Source organism: Nannobrachium achirus, assembly GCF_963921795.1.
Source record: "Nannobrachium achirus genome assembly, chromosome: 7".
NCBI classification, from domain to species: Eukaryota; Metazoa; Chordata; class Actinopteri; order Myctophiformes; family Myctophidae; genus Nannobrachium; species Nannobrachium achirus.
In genome coordinates, this window is record NC_137816.1 from 21,411,408 (window position 1) to 21,427,044 (window position 15,637).

Sequence of the window (15,637 nt, forward strand, 5' to 3'; positions counted from 1 at the left end):
GGTTGATATTCATCTGGCCAGCAATTAATCCAATACTCACTGTCGAGTGGTGACAGTGCGTCCATGTTATGCAACTTTGGGAGAGTTGAAAAGGCTTTGTTCTTCCTACTGTCTCCACTCCATCTCCTCTCCTCATAACTTCAATCAAGTGTATAATGTTTGTTTATGGGTTGATTGCTGACCGTGCGTGCATTCCTTAATTCCCATGGCTTTACATGCTGTGCGTGCATCGCAAACTGACACTGAAATGAGCGAGCGAGAGAGAGAAAGAGAGAGAGAGAGAACGGGGGAGCGCGCGGGCGAGCGAGCGAGAGAGAGAGAGAGAGAGAGAGAGAGAGAGAGAGAGAGAGAGAGAGAGAGAGGCAGGCAGCCTGCGCATGAGGAGCAGACGGCGATAATGATAAATGACCATTGGTTTTTCAATCGGTCAGGATGTCCGGGAGGAATTTTATTTTTCGGTCTTGGCCATAAAAAATCGGTCAAATCCGGCAATTCCCGGTCTAACGCAATCTCTGGTGTGTGTATGAGCACGGATAGATCTGTGCTATTTTATTTGTTTGGGCAATTTCTTTTTTTTTGGCTGACACACACAAAGTGAAACATAGGAGCAGGGACCCTAGGGAGGGAGAGAGGACACATGCCAGATGGGTCCTTTTTTCTTTACTGGATCTATCTGCACTGACTCTGACCTCTAAGGACCTTCCAGGGAGGGTGCTCTTGTGCGTCTTGCTGCATCACCCTTTTTTTTTTTTTTTTTTTGCTAGTTGTTTTTATCGCTCTGACCTTTGGACACTGCACTATTAGGTTGTGTTAGTATTTTTTCTTTTTTTTTTTGTATTTCTGCTTGTGTTTGACATGATGTAGAGATACTTGTTGCACTAACTAGCATTGACTGTTATGGTCACTTTGATCATGGGCACTGTATTATATTGATGTATTATTCGTTCCCTTTCTTGTTGTACCTTGCTCTTACTGCACTTACTGTACTCTGTACTCTATTCTTGTTTTTTCTTTTTATCTTCTTCATACTTCTCTGTAACTTTGTAAATAACCTTATACTGCTGTGCTGCCTCTGGGCAACTGATTTCCCCCCTTGGGGGTCCCTGGACCCCACTTTGAGAACCAATGCCCTAGCCCGCCACTGAGTCAGTCGGATAGGTTGTTGTTCAGAGCCGCCCATCCAACCGATACACGCATATACAGTATATAGGCATACAGTATGTGGAGATCCGGTTGTCCAGAACCTGGCCGATCTGACCATATACCCATATACTGTATAATCATTCACATACTGTACATGCAGTGTGTGTGTGTGTGTGTGTGTGTGTGTGTGTGTGTGTGTGTGTGTGTGTGTGTGTGTGTGTGTGTGTGTGTGTGTGTGTGTGTGTGTGCGTGTGTGTGTGTGCGTGCGTGCGTGCATGTGTGTGTGTGTGCATACATGAATGTATACGAGAGAGAGAGAGAGAGAGCATGTGTGATGACATTGTGTATATTAAAGGAGTAGTTCACCCCCAAAATGACTTTTTTTCTATTGATTAGTCATGCCATGGAGAGTAGAGTTCAATAATATTTTTTGATTTTTGTCACATTTCTAAGACAAAAATTTGATTCGAGTAAATTTACCGCCATTGATTCCGGATGGGGACCCGTTTCGAAACGGGTCCCCATACGGAACGAATGGGGGTAAATTTATTGTTATCACATTTTTGTCTTAGGACTGCGACAAAAAACTAAAAATATTATTGAACTCTAGTCTCCATGGCGTGACTAATCAACAGAAAAAAAGTCATTTTGGGAGTGAACTACTCCTTTAAAGATAAAATTCCATTCAAAGTGGATGGTAGATACAGATAAAAAAAAATATCTGCCACAGATAAAAGAAATATTTGTGGCAGATATTTTTTTTATCTGTATCTACCATCCACTTCGAATGGAAGAATATCTGGAGAAAGAGATGTTGTTATCTGGCCCAGTGGGAATGGGCCTTTATTGGGTGGAGAGGGGGCCATCTGATGAGATAAACCTGTGAGTAAATCTTTTATAACACAATTCTATTGTGAAAATAGCAGATCTTCATGCTCACAAGCATGTAGATTGGCTATTTTCACAATTTCTGCCTCTAATATTTGGCCAGTGTATCATTTGTCAATTTAGAGATATTAAATTGTCACTTTAAAAATGTTCATATACCCTCTATACACTGTGGGGTCTCAGTCAAGCACCGCCCGTCCGGGATGTCCAGCGCCTCGAAGAAGCGCACTTATGAGGGGAGAGCGAGGCCACGTACAACATGCAGTCTGGGGCAGGTGATTGAGGGGAGGTACTGGCCAATCTACCTGCTTCATCAAACTGATGTGACCACACCTGTGTGGCGACAGCTGAGGAGGAGAAGTTAAATACCAACAGCTCGCTGTCCCTCATTTAGTGTTTGGAACTCCGAGGTGCGGACATGGGCATACGGCGGTAAGAGACCCCATTGAAATTCCCAGACATATTGTTACGCTGTTTGATCTTGAGACTGACATTGACTTTGTTCTATTGTAGGCATTATAATGGGAACTTCGCCTAAAAGAGCGACATGGAGAAACACTCACCCAAACCCTGGAAAGAGGAAGCGAATACCCTAAACTAACTTACCTGGAACCTGTGGAGAGAAAGCGTTAGTAAAACCTTACCTGGAACCTGTGGAGAGAAAGAGTTAGTAAACCTTACCTGGAACCTGTGGAGAGAAAGAGTTAGTACCTGGAACCTGTGGAGAGAAAGAGTTAGTAAAACCTTACCTGGAACCTGTGGAGAGAAAGAGTTAGTAAAACCTTACCTGGAACCTGTGGAGAGAAAGAGTTAGTAAACCTTACCTGGAACCTGTGGAGAGAAAGAGTTAGTACCTGGAACCTGTGGAGAGAAAGAGTTAGTAAAACCTTACCTGGAACCTGTGGAGAGAAAGAGTTAGTAAAACCTTACCTGGAACCTGTGGAGAGAAAGAGTTAGTAAAACCTTACCTGGAACCTGTGGAGAGAAAGAGTTAGTAAAACCTTTCCTGGGCCCTGTGGAGAGAAAGAGATGCGTATCCTGAACAAGAACAGATACTCACTTACAGGGATCCCTACCGAGACACCTCGCGGTGTAGGACGATTGCCGTGAAATTAAATTTAAGACCAGGTTAATTTACTGAGCGGTATCTCACTGGGAAATGTTTATGTTCAGTTTTGACTTACCTGAAATTGCATTATTTGATTCCCCATCCCCGATTTCTGTATTTTTCCCTAAAGAAGCCTTAAGGCTGACTTGCATCTCTCTTGTGTTGTTTTTTTGGTTCAGCCGGTACAACACTTAAACTGTATGTTGGTTTTTTTACTGTTGAGTGAGAAAACAATGTTTCACATTTAAGTCAATCATCTGGGGACCCCCCTGGTCCCGACCCACAGGTTGAGAAACACTGCACTGGAGGATCGGGGGCTCGTCCTAGCCTGCATCCGCCCGCTGTCACTACGTCACGCCACTGCACCCCACCCCATGACATTCATATTCAAGTGCTATATCATCGCAGTCGGTCAGAAACCTCATATTCAAACAAATATTTTACTAGTTTATCAGTCAACTGTATCACACCAAAGTAGCAAAATTACCAGATTTACAAGCTCAAAATGTTTCTCATCACGATGCATTTTCTTAAAAAAAAAAGAATTTATCCTGAAATGAAATCGTTTTGGACATAATGAAGTGTTTAATGACCAACGATAAATTATAGAATAGCCTATACAAGCATAGAATAAATAATTTAATAATAAAACCTAAAAAAGAATGAGTGAATAATTTAATACTTGTATGAATAATAAAGATAAGATCATTCTTAGTTCAGTTCTTACTGTCTAGGGAGAAACGTTTAGTATGTACATCAATCAGTAACGGCTAATAATGGTTGTTTTTTATTTAACTCAATTGATCCCCTGCCGGTTGTAGAGGATTAGCATTTATAAAATAAGAATACTAAAGTTAATGAGAACAAGAAAAGGTTTTAACCACAGGAAATACATTATTGTACAGTATATACGTAGATTCCTGCTGCTATGTCCATGCACCTTCTCTCTCTCTCTCTCTCTCTCTCTCTCTCTCTCTCTCTCTCTCTCTCTCTCTCACTCTCACACACACACTCTCTCTCGCTCCTAAAAAGAAGATTAAAACAAACAGGAGTTTAATCAGCAGGCTCGGCTTCTCTGCTCCTTTCAGCAGTGTTGCCAAGTCTGCTTATTATGAGGGACTGTGGGCTTATTTTTATGTAAGCCCAAGGTGGAGGGGCCTGGAATTATTTTATACTTTAGCTATTGAAAACTAGCAGATATACAGGCACGAGTTCCGCGCTGCAAGCTTTTACTTCTGCCATTTTTGAAAATGTGTGAAAATGTGTACAAATCTATGAATATATGTACTTTTTAAGCGACCATTTGTAACTAAAAGTTTCCTTCTGAGGGGGTCCCTGGAACTAAATATTTTGAGATGGGGGTCCGTGGCCAAATACATATCATTTTGGCGGTCCTTCACATGAAAAGGTTTGAGCACCACTGACACAGAAACATAGTTTTTTCAAAAAACCTTGAAAGATTTGAAATATTCAAAGACTCAAGCTTGTAGATCTGCTATTTTTCACTAGTTAAAGCACAAAATAATGCGTAACAATGCGATCCCAGTTCTCCCTATGAAGAACATTCATGGGGGGCCCCACAGTGAATACTTACCCAGGGCCCAGAATTTGGTGCGACACCCCTGGCTGGAGCCATGCAGGAGCCTGGATGGCTTGGTTCCAGGCTTAGAATAATTTATATAAATAATGTTGGGAAAATGAATGGGCTTTTGATCTGTGGCACCACAAAATGGTCGGCTCTGCTATATGCCCTAGTAGCTTCTTTTTTTGGGCTTGTTTTCAGACCCTGTCCGCTTTATTCTCTCGCAAAATCTGGCAACCCTGGTGCTCAGCCCGACAGAAGGAGCCCTCTCCAGGAAGGCTGCCTCAAATCAAAGCTTCCTACTCGGGAGAGCTCGCCACTCGCTGCTCGGCTGATCCCTATCACAACAACAAAACCAGCAGAAACAATTATTTATTCCTTTTGATGTGCGCTTTTTGAAGTTATACCCCCCCCCAACCCCAAGCCCTATACCATCTCCTTCATCCCTCTTCTACTTCCTCTTCTTCTTCGCACTTGCTCCGCCTTCCCATCTCTCTCTCTCTCTCTCTCTCTCTCTCTCTCTCTCTCTCTCTCCCCATGGAAACAAGGTCATGAGAGTTTCTCCAGAAGAAAGGGGGTGGGTGTTGGAGAGGACTTATTTTGAAAGATAAGCAACTCCAGGATCAAACTTCAGTGTGTCTGCGTGTGTCTGATTCAGTTATAGTCCTACTGTATGCCAGGGGTCTTAGGCGTTTTTGAGCGGTGGTCACACCGTCTCCATAGCGTGGCCGTGTGTGTAGGTATGTATGTATGTTTGTATGTATGTATGTATGTGGGTGGGTGGGTCTGTATGTAGCCTCAAGCCTGTGGTGTAGTACCTTTTATGACCACACATGTTAAGGGAGGGGCGCTGTTTTCAGGCCAGGCCAGGCACACACACACGCGCACACACACACACACACACACACACACACACACACACACACACAGGGGGGAAGGGGGGAGGGGTTGGTGGGTAAGAGGGTGCTGTTGAGACTAGCCTGGGGGGCGGGGGGGGCGGGGGGGAGGAGACAGAACACAGAATATGTACAGTACAGTACAGTTAGGTACAGTAGAGTACAGTATACAGTACAGTTAGGTACAGTATACAGTACAGTAAAGTACAGTAAGGTAATACGCAGTTATTACTGTTGTTTGAGCACACCCGAGTTTTTTCAAAACCTCCTTTTTTTCAAAAAACTTTTTTTTTTTTTTAAAGTCTAGAGTTCAGCGGCCTGAACTTGGTGGGTAAACCACCGCTCAGTTCACACAGGTGTGATTTTTTCAAGACAAGCAGCACCCGCTTATATTAGATGAAAGAGAGATGGAGCTTCACAGATGGCTTCGTGTTTTGCAGCATCAGTGTTGTGTAAATTGATATTTTTGGTCATGTGTATTTTAAAACATCCACTTAAACCCTCAATCCTTACTAAATTCTGCTCTGCTATCTTTTTTTTCCCCTCAACACCAAATCTCTTCAAGATCCACAAGCTCACAATGCTAGGGTTCAAGTGGTTGATCAATGATCATGTTAATAAAAAAGGTTCCTATCTATCAAACAAAGATGTGGCGGCCAGTAGTAACTGTGAGGACACCCTGTTGAAGACCCATGCTGTAGGCAAGTTGTTGTCTCCACCAGCCGAAAGGCATGGGGAGAGAGTGAGACTATGTTTTCGCCTCCGTCTGTCTGTCTGCCCGCCCGTCCGTCCGTCCGTCCGTCCGTCCGTCCGTCCGTCCGTCCGTCCGTCCATCCGTGTGTGTGTGTGTGTGTGTGTGCGTGCGTGCGTGCGTGCGTGCGTGCGTGCGTGCGTGCGTGTGTGTGCGTCCGTCCATTCAGTTTGTTACCAGCTAATCTCCGGTGCCGTTGGCCCGGTCGCTGGCAAACTGTTCACACACACTCCCTGGATGCCAATTCAGAACCTCTGCCCCACATTTTTCACATGGGCCTGTTCTAGCGCCACCAGGAGGCCAATTTTTGCAAAACTAACTTTTGGCCTTATTTTGTCAAAAAATCATGCAGTGGAGACCTGTGCTCGGAAGAGCACTGCTTCTAGTTCATACTAGCAGGCGTGACCAGGATTCAATTCGTTTTTTTGTTGTTTTTTTGCTTTTTTTTACCCCAATTTCAATTAATTCCATGCCACACACATTTCTGTGTCACTGCATGCTTTCGTATTCTACTGACTAGTGTTGCCCGATCCCGATCACATGATCGGATCGGCCGCCGATATGGCCGTTTTTATAAGATCGGAGATCGGGGAAAAAAAATCGGGGAAAAAAAAAGTTTTTTTTTTTTTTTTTTTTTTTTTCAAAAAAATATTTTCTGGGAGTACTGAAAGTTACAGGTAAGGTGAATGCGATATGAAATGTAAGCTTACCATAATCACAGTAATCCTTAATCATTTTCAATCATATTCAAGGGCTTTTGGAGAAATGAGACAGACAGAGCACTGCAGAGGGAAGGTGATTGTGTCAGACTCTGTGTACAGCTGGCAGCTGATGCCAATAAGTAGTAATTGGCCCCTTGCTAATGGATCAAAGGAAGGCAATTATGTCTCTCTGCACTGTCAACTAGCTCAGTGGTTCTCAACCTGTGGGACGGGACCCCCAGGGGGGTCCTCAAATTATTTTGGGTGGGTCCCCAGATGATTAACTTAATGTGCAACATTGTTTTCTCTCTCAACAGTAAACAAATCAACATAAAGTTTAAGTGTATAGAGGGTATCCGCACATTTCGAAAGTGAAAAATTAAGGACTTTTTAATACCTCTAAAATGACAAATTAAACATTGGCCAAATTGTCAAATATTAAAGCCAGAAATTGTGAAAGTAGCCGATCTACATGCTCACAACTCCTCGCGTTGCGAGGCGTTGTGAGCATGTAGATCTGCTATTTTCACAATAGAACCGTGTTATACAAAATATACTTCCTCAACTCTTCAGGGTCGGGGGTCCCCAGTTAAAATATGATTATTTTGGGGGTCACGGCCTGAAAAGGTTGAGAACCAAGTGATAGAATGAATAGAATTTTTTTTTCTTCTTAATGCCTTGCCAAAAGATCGGATCGGGAAAGATCGGGATCGAATCGGAAGCAATAATATTTGATCGGTATCGGATCGGGAGCAAAAAAACCCTGATCGGGGCATCCCTACTACTGACTCATTTGCACCAATAAACATTTACAGAGTGCTAAGAGTGATGAAACATTTTCTATTGATATGAATACAGGTGTTGCCTTGAGATTTTGCTTTGGGCACAAAATGTTTGAAAGCCACTTGGCCCGGTCCGCGGCCAAATGCAAATCAATCTAGGGGGTCCTTGACATGAAAATGTTGGAGAACAGAGAAGCACTCTGCTGTCTAGTCAGTGAACAGAAATGAGCTGAGAAGTGCTTTTTCAGCCCAACACCTCAACCTGGTGAGGCTGTTGGATAACCCTGCAGCTCATCAAAGGGCTTGGCAGAGAGGGAAACCGATCCTCGCCGAAAGTTGTGATACTCCAAATTCGTTTAATTAGGAGCCCTCATGAGTCTACCTTAACAGTTTGCCAAGCAGATCTTTTTGACAGTTCACATATTACATTATTATACGCCTCGTGGGAAGAAGAAGAAAAAAACATCAAGCGGATTGTGGTTTCGTCTCAATATCGTCAATTTGGACGCTTGTCCCTGGCCATGGCACATACTTTCATGGTTGGGTGGTTCTGTTTCACATGTTCACCACTTTTTAACGAGTTGAGAGATTCCTGATCTAAAAACTAAAGCGGGAACCGCCAAGATCCCCACACAGGCACACACTGACTGAATTTCTGCAAAACAGTCATATGTCTCCATTTAGCTTGAGCAGTTCTTCAGAGTTGAATTCTTTTTTCTCATTTAGTCAATTAAATTGATAGCTCACTAGATGGCCCGATGAATCATATTTTCTGCCTGTAACATATTAAGAATCTATTGCAACAATACACTACTCTGGCACTGTGACACTGTTTCAGTTCAGAACAGCATAAGACCAATTTCTGCTTTGTTGTTCATTGCTCAATGTTTCATAAATACAGCTGTTATGATGTCAAAGATGAAAGATGTTGCTATTTTGGAGCGCCAAAGTAGATCACTGAGTAACAAATAGTTCCAGCAGCGGAATCCCCACTCTCTACCGCCTTTCCTTTCACTCTGTTCATTGTCCTGTCTGTCTGTCTGTCTGTCTGTCTGTCTGTCTGTCTGTCTGTCTGTCTGTCTGTCTGTCTGTCTGTTTGTCTGTATGTTTCTCTGTCTGTCTACAGTATCTATCTAGCTTGTAGATCTGCAATTTTTAATTATCTTTAAAATGAAAGTGAAATTGGTTTAGAACACACGGGTTATTTTCTTTTCTTTTCTTTTCTTTTCTTTTCTTTTCTTTTCTTTTCTTTTCTTTTCTTTTCGAAAAGCAACAGTTTTGGACTTACAATTGGGTTTCTGCGTGACAGCAACGATAAATGGCAATATTCTTCATGAAGTCAATGTCAAAATTGATTGTTTGACAGGTCTGTGAGAGCATCCATAAGAGAGCATCAGTTTTGACAGGAGTAGTGTGCTGTGCTGGACTAAAAACTGTACCTGTCCTCTAGACTAGAGCCAGTTGGACACACTGAAGGCAGGTTTTGCCAACTTACTCGGTAGTTTCCCAATGTTCTAAGTATTGCTTAGTTTTGGATTTGGCGAATTCCACATCTGTAGTAGTATATCAAATGAATAACTGAGAGTCGCTACAGTCTTCTAATCTCTGTGTGAACAAAAAATATGCTATTTGAACATGCACATCAAACATCAATATCTCATCATCTCAGGAGAGTTGCAGAAACCGATTTTTACATTTTTCTTGAATATATTAATTTGAGCCGTGACATTTGGCCATGTCAGATGGCTTTTCTTTTTTTATATAAAATAGTTAATGGGATAAAATGTGAAAAGTAGGAGGCATCACGGATCAGTTTTTTTATCATAATTCTACAGCAAACTGGACAAAACCCGCGAAACTGTAAACATCCACGCCGTAAAACGGTGCAGTTTAAATATTGTCCTTGCATGGTATTATAGAGCTCATTAAGCATTTCATTTCAGTTTTATAAGCCTCTTTAATTTTACATTTTTTTGTCTGCCTGTGCTTAAATGGGTCTTTAATTAAACTGGGGTTAATTACACTACTCTTGAATGAGCTCCTGGATGTGCAGCTGGGAGTGGTGGTGGCGAGGCCTGGAATCTGGAGTCGCTCAGAGTGAAACAACAGCTGAGAGCCTGAGACCCATGCAGACGTTTTATATGCCAGCTTTTTCAAAAAAAGGAAAAGAAAAAGAAAAAAGAAAAGATGGCAGATTTGCAAGCTCGCAGTGAGGCATGAAGTGACATGCTGTGAGCTTGTAGATCTGCTATTTCTTAATAGCCAACATGGATGAAGTGGTTAAATGATTGTGATGCTGTATTAACTACTTTTGTTGGGGACCCCCTGGGGACCCCTGGGTGTCCCCGGACGCCACTTTGAGAACCAGTTCCTTAGGGAGGTTCCAGGGAGTCCCCAGCTAAATTCTCCCTTTGTCAGCATTCTGGTTGGTCCCTGACTGACCAACCAGCAGGCTCTTTCTGCCTTGTTCCGCCCCTTGTTTATGTTGATTTTGCTAAAACATAATTTTTGGAGAAAAGAAAACATTTAAAAACATGCCCAGTCACTATACAGCACCTGAGTTGTTCCTTTTTACTGAAAACAAGTTTAAAATGAGAAACACGGGAATCGGCTGTGAATACACAGAATAACAATAAGAATGGTAGTGGATGGAGAGAAAGGACTTTTGTCCAACCAAGAGACAACAACCGATGGGTGCAAAGAGGGGCGAGACCACGGGCGGAACTTTATATACCTCACTTGCCGTAGCACTTTCCCTAGCCTTGATAGATAGATGGATGGACGGACTGACGGACGGACGGACGGACAGACAGACAGACAGACAGACAGACAGATATTTACAAAGTTTCAGAGAAGTAAGAAAAGAATAAAAAAGAACAGAGTAGGTAAAGGGCGAGGTACATCAAAGAAAGGGAACGAAGAATATATACATAAAGTGTCAAAAAACTGTCAGTGAAACAGCCAGCTTGAACAAAAAGAAAACAATTAATGGCCTTCCAGGCTTATGCAGAGGTTAAAATGTAATTTAGATATTATGTGGACAGATGCCAGTTTAATTTGTAGACCTGGCAGGCATCCTATATAGAGTGTATAGTTTCAATGTACAGATGATTGTTTTTTATATTATACAGTTTAGACTGATGGTTCTTGGTTTACCTATATGATCCTGGATTACTATTTCTATGCATTTGATGTATTAGTTTCCCTTACTGTAAATCGCTCTAGATTAATCTGCCAAATGCCTAAATTGTAAATTGTAAATACCATATCAAAATCAGATTAACCACTTTAAACCTATATAGATCTGCTATTATCAAAGAAATGTGACACATATTGAATAAGTGTACCTGACACAAAATATTTTCAGATGGGGTAAATACTGCATACACTACACAGAATATATTAATTTGGGGGTCCTTCCTTGACATGAAAAGGTTTGAGAAATAGACATTTTATGCTGCTCAGCCTTCCAGTAGCAGAATGTGAGCTTGTAGATCTGCTATTCTTTGCAAAATGTTTGCCACCGAACAGAGGCGCTAGCCAGGGTTCATATATTGAGGGTGAGTTATCATTGTCGCAGAGACATGGAAGATACTGATTACTGACACAAAATAGGGCTGCAAACGGCACTAAGGCAAAACAAATAATAATACACTAAATCACTTTACATGTCCTACATCAGCATTAATGGTGTGTCTATGTTTGCATGTGTATGCACTTTGAACACCAGAAAGAGCACCCATAATCTGGTACCCCCCACATTTAGCCCAAATATGGGAACATTCTTCATTCTACTACTCTGCCATCATAATGTGGAATGCCCTGACATCATAATGATGTGAATCACTGTTTCACAACAAATAAGCAGGGGTCATACATATTAGTCAATGTCCTGTTGATGAATTGAATACATAGGACCAAAATGGAAACAGGTCCCCAGAACTTGTTTGTGTTATCCTTTTAGCCTGAATGTTTTACTTTACTTGACACTACACATACATCTGGATCAGGGACATGCAGAGAATGTTAGAGAGGCAGGGGCTGACATTTTTGAGAGGGCCTTTTGGTGCAAATATAGAATATAACAGACCGCCAAATTCACAACGCGTCGCAGTTGTGAGCTTGGTAGTCGGCTATTTAGGGTACTTGATACCACACTAAACTAAGCATAACAAAGGCAATACTGGAGATGTGGCGTACAGCATGGATTTCTACACAGTGAAGGCAATTCTTTCAGCATATAGATGCTGTATTCAAGTTCGGGAGAGTTTAGACAAGGCAACATTCTCTTGAATGCTGCATTCAGGTATGGCATGGAAAGAGGGCATTTGCATTTCTTTCACCATAGTAAAAACTTTCATGGTCTGGAGAGGGCACTTTTTACAGACGGGTAAAAGGGCAGGGGCTCAAGCCCCCTTTGATGTCTATGTGTGCACGTGCCTGATCTGGATGCCCGTACAATTTGTTCTCATATTATGACCAACAGGCATCACTAAGCCAAACGTTTTCTTCTTCTTCTTCTTCTTCTTCTTCTTCTTCTTCTCTTCTCTTTTTTTTTCTTTTCTTTTTTTTGCAGAAAATGAGCTACTTGATCAGCTATTTGCAATATGCTGGAGTTTAAGTGGTTAACCCCCTTTTTTTGTGATTCTTCACTGTCTCATAAAAGCAAAAAGTAAAACTGTATAATATTAAAATGGCATTCTTCTTTGCACCACTGTTCTAAAATGCAGGAAGGGCACACACACAGGCATGCATCACATCCCTGGCATGTGCACGAGGCATTCATTGTAATCCTGGAGAGCTGGGGCCATTAACAGCCCTGACAGGCCTACACAGTCCAGTGGCTTGTCAAATCTGTGCTGGGCCATAAGAGAAGGGGAGCTTGGGTGCCCAGACAGCAGCTAACAAATCCCCAGGCCCTGCACCAGAGTGAGGGGTGGGGGACTCCGGACTATGACTTTTCCATGCTAGATCCAATTAACTTTGAATTTCGTTGATGCCGGGTTAGGGGAAACCTTGTATGTCCAAAACTGTTCGTTTTAGTTATGTTTAAGGTGTTTTTGATAGCCAAAATAAATAAAAATAGGAACGGAAGCATATAGTAGATATAGGATTTACAGGTCTGTTACATAGAAGCTTGCTTTTTGAGTAAAAGATGTTACCTGATTATTCCCAGTATGGGTACTAGTATCAGAGCTCTTTGGAACCCCACCCAAAAGGACCTGAGACCTGTATGGGTCCGGATCTGTGTTTTACCATAAACACCTGGACCCGGATCGGTTCTGATTCTTGTATAATGTTATAGTGGATCCGAGAAGACCTGCGCTCTGCACTGAATGGTGCTGCAATGATTACACTGACCCAGGATCAGATTAATGCGGCGCAATATACGGGTGAACAAAGTTGAGCTGAGCATGCTTAGCCTTAGCTCAACTAATAATCTTTTGGGAACCATGGGTCTCGGAATGGGTCCATTAGAGTTCAGGTCTAGTTAGTATGCATGGAAATGCACTGATGTCAAATTGGGGTAAATGGTTTGGAAGATGCTATGGGCCGTTATTTAATATAGCCTACTGGGGGTTGAGTATCATGCTGCTACCTAAAGTCTAGTACACACTTGCAAGATATTTGCTCCGATTATACTCTCGCCAACCATTTTTGGGTGAGCAGTGAGCGCACACACCAAAACATCCCTCTCAACCAATCCCTGTGCCTCATCCTGCGAATGTCGAGTCCCCAACAACACTCCCTCACATTGGCCAGAAACGCAGACCCAATGGGGTCGCTCTCGTCTACGGTGAAATGTCCTACAGTGTCTGATCCCTTCTCTGCGATCAATCGTGTAGTGAAAACCACAACAGTATTACGACAACCGATTTCAAGAAAGACACTTTGCGCTTTGCAATTTTGTGACCACTACACATTATTATTGCGATATACCGTCTCTGTTGGTTGGAAACCTCTTATGTCCAAAACTGGTAGGCCTATACTTTTCAGGATTCAAATTTGCAAACAACAAATAAACACATTAAAAAAAATTGCAGATCTACAAGCAAAAAATGTGTCGCAAAGTGTTGTAGATCGGCTATGTTTGCTACTTTTGAGTGCCACACTGCCACAGTAGCATGATGAAGTAGGGCATTAATTCACGAAAAAACAAGAAACATTCTAGTAAACATGACCTTTGGCTCTGTACTGAGTCTGCTCCTTTTCCCTGTACAGCAAACCTCTTCGTGAGAAAATTGCTCAGAGCGCCTTGCAGCGTGGTGTGTTGTTGGCCAAACTTAATTCAAAGGACCCCTAGAGGTTGAAGACTGGTGGTTAAAGTGGGGTCTGGGGATCCCTAGGGATCCTTGAGGAGGTTCCAGGGGGTCTCCAGCTAAAATGCATAGTAAAGTCGGGGTCCTTGAAATAAAAAAAAGTTTGAGAATCACTGCCCTAGACATCTCATCATTTCTGATCTTGGGACACGAGATGTCAGAATAGGAAAGGAGTATGTTTGCTTTCCCAGGACCGGATAAACACTTCTTCCAAATGACACCATTCAAGGAAAGGAATCCAAGTCGGTTTGGACTGTGTGCCGAGTCGACAAGCAAGCCACTGTTGAAGAGAATCAAGGCAGAGCTTGCGTTTGAAGCGGATAGAAGCTATTTGAAGTCATTTGATGTGTTGTCATTAGCATCTGCCACATCCCATTGTCAGCCGCAGTCGTCTCTGATCCAATTACTCTAATGTATTTTTCATTGGGCTTCTTGCTTAATGTTTTTGTAGCTTAGCGTCACCGTCTGCTGTAAGGTACTTAATGTTTTATTCTGTTTTTGAAAGATCCATTACACTGGACGTTTTTTTTTTTTTTTTTTTTTTTTTTAGGAGAAGGCTCTGATGTGCAACTCTGCAGGGGAGGCGTGTGTGTGTGTGTGTGTGTGTGTGTGTGTGTGTGTGTGTGTGTGTGTGTGTGTGTGTGTGTGTGTATGTGTGTGCGTGTGCATGTGCATGTTTGTACATCTAAGCATGTACACACACATCATTTAGTGTGTGTGTGTGTGTGTGTGTGTGTGTGTGTGTGTGCGTGCGTGCGTGCGTGCGTGCGCGCGCGAGCCTTGTGCGCATACTTGTGGGATATGGATTTGTGTACTTACGTGCATGTATAGGCCTATACATGCACGTGTGCGTGCGTGCGTGCGTGCTTGGTACACGTGCAAGAAGACAAGAGGAAAGGAGATGCACGGGGAGGGGGGGAGAGAGAGCGGCCACTGATTTCTGCCGATCGGAGCCTTTATTCTCAGTGGTCCTGTGAAGACAGTGGTCCTGTGAAGACAGTGGTCCTGGGGAGGATAATATACACAAGGGAGATGCCGTTCAAAGCCAGCCGGCATGGTGACGAATCCGCTGTCAGATCCTAAAGCCCTTTGAAAAAAGTTCATATAAACTGCCAGGCAGCCACTGGGAAATGGTCTTTGCAAACTCAATGAGAGTTTATCATCCCTGCACACAGGGAGTGGTGGCGTGTGAGGTGGAAATGCTGCCTGTAATCTGGCTCTCTTTGAAGGCGTTTTTTTTTTTTTTTTTACGAGGGGACCCCTCCTTACCCTTAAATGGAACGCGTGGGTCCTCCTCGTGTGCGGAAGCGTCTTAGAAGTCGACCTTTGTAACCTCTTCAAAACGGCTCATCGTCTGCTAGATTTGCGAGTTTGCCGTTGGCACCTTTAATAAGAGGAAGCTAAAAGAGTACAGTGATAGAGAAGCGAAGTCTGATATCTGCCACTAGAGGCCGCTATCTCCCTGG